We start from the raw sequence: 2,502 nt of genomic DNA on the forward strand, positions 1-2,502 counted from the left end.
AGGTCACAAACTGCGTAAGTTAAAACTTCAATACCAATCTGCGTTTAATAATCTTAGCAAATTCGGATTTGTCTCACATAGCTTAATCTCATAGTCACCCTATTAGAAAGGGACAGACAGCCTCCGTACTAACTGTTTCACTCGGCTCGTTTTTTGGGTTTATATGCGCAGTCCTGTTTACTAATATTATGTCTATGGTAATGACTGACTTTTATATGGTGTTCTAATTTTCGCACATTTTTATTCTATTACCTTTGAATTCATTTTTTTATTTTTACGTATATTTCTTTTTTATTTCTGTTAATCGACATATATTAACCAGTATATAAACGCATTTCATTTAATGTGATTATGAACGACACACCCGATATGCACTGCACAATAGGCATGATGACAAATTTTTAAATTCCTTTGTATGATGTAGGTATACGTCTATTTTATATGAAAAATTATTAATTTTAAGAAAATGCGAAGTTTTTTTATCAAATAATTGCATTTTTTTCTGTCCACTTTGAATCCGGCGCGAAAACGCTTGTCAGTGTCATGTCGTCACTTGTGACGTCACGACTGAAATTACAAGACGCAAGTGAACAACGCTCGTGCAATAATTAAGTTTTTTGTGTTATTAAATATGAATTCGAAAGGGCATAGGTGTTGTGGGGTCCCCCAGTGTAAGAACACATCCAAAACAACTCCTGATAAGTTATTTGTGTACGTTCCTCACAATAAAAAAATACGAAACAAGTGGCTTAAACTTGCAAAGCGAGATTCAAAAGCAATATTGCCCAGGGTACAACTTTATTTTTGTGAAGATCACTTTGATGTAAGTTATTATTACATAGTTCTCTAGATTCTAGCATAGTTTATAATGTAAATAACTATTTCGAGGTTAGGTTTCATCTCTCATTGTTTTTTAATTAAACTAGTATACTTACATGGAAGTTTTAACATTTCTAAATTCAGCTGAACAAAAATCTTTACCTATTAGATGCCAAAAACTTTCCCAGCATTATGATATCAATTCTAGGCAAATTAGCGCTGTTTGCCTTGATAAATCCGGGCTCCATAACTCGTGTTATAAACAATTAATTAATTAAAAACAAAGATCGCAGTGGAAGTTCACAGTAACGAAATGTGACGTTCGCGCGCTTTCGCGCGAGTTGTTTTCAGAGATGACGTCACGAGCTCTGATTGGTGTTCAAGATATCATGGCGGATTGCCTTATTTCGTAATTTTATTTTATAAAAATACATATTAATCACATTATTAATAAAGAAAACAATGCGCGTTTTATATTCCAAGCTTCAAGTTTAATTTAATAAATATATTATTTTAATGATTTTTGATTACTGTCATCATGCCTATTTTCAGTAGAACTTAAATTGAATTATTTTGTGTAGGTATTTAGTTATGTATGGGTTGCGGGGTAGTTCGATAGTTACCGCAACCCTGGTACATGAAGGGCTCCAGAAGGAACATGGGTTTTAGACAGTAAGTGTCTGGCACTGCCTACACTACAGCGGGAGGGGTCATTTTATGGTTTCCCACCAAAAAAGCTTCGTGTTAGAAATCCAACATATATTAAAAACACCTAGCAAGCTAGGCTTTTAAAGTAGAATTCTACAAATATAACTGCTTGACTTTCTCACTGTTATGCAAATTCAAATAAGGCCTATTTACCTACCCACATATTACGAAAACTCACACAATACCTAACCTTATCCGTCCACGTTCTTATCCGGTGTATTTCACAAACGCCTACAGTATAAGTACAAGCATTTATCGTGATTTTACAAATTGGTGCCGTTCCCTTTTCAATGGCCTCAAGTGTACGACTGTTGGAGAATAGTTTAGGAGCTCGTGGTAACAAATACTGTGAGACACATAAGATACCTATACGGTAAGATAATATACCAATAGTGAATTTCGAAAACACGATGATCGTCTGCATAGCCGTACCTCAAAGTTTCCAAAGTGTGTGATAGGCTTTCAGTCCTACTGTTTTTAGCTGTCCCAGTATTTTATATGGAGTGAATGCCAACGTGAACTCTCTAAGCCAAGCTTATGCCAAGCCTATAGGTACACCTTGGCAACATTGGTTATCAGACTTGTCGGCTTCCGAAAAGTAGAAATGACGGCCGGGACCCAGCAGTTTAACATGACTTCCGAAACACTGAGGGTTAGGCAACAGCTTGGATATGGTATGATGATTATTTTTAACCTTCAAAAATTCATTATCAAAACATCTATTTTCTGATAACAAAAATGAAAAATAAAATAAATCCACACCAAATTCTTTGAAGTAGCATCAATATAAAACACTAGCTTCTGCCAGCGGTTTCACCCGCATCCCGCGGGAACTACTTCCCGTACCGGGATAAAAAGTAGCCTATAGCCTTCCTCGATAAATGGGCTATCTAACACTGAAAGAAATTTTCAAATCGGATCAGTAGTTCCTGAGATTAGCGCGTTCAAACAAACAAACAAACAAACAAACTCAGC

The sequence above is a fragment of the Helicoverpa zea genome, chromosome 24 (genome assembly GCF_022581195.2).
Source record: "Helicoverpa zea isolate HzStark_Cry1AcR chromosome 24, ilHelZeax1.1, whole genome shotgun sequence".
In the NCBI taxonomy this organism is placed as follows: Eukaryota; Metazoa; Arthropoda; class Insecta; order Lepidoptera; family Noctuidae; genus Helicoverpa; species Helicoverpa zea.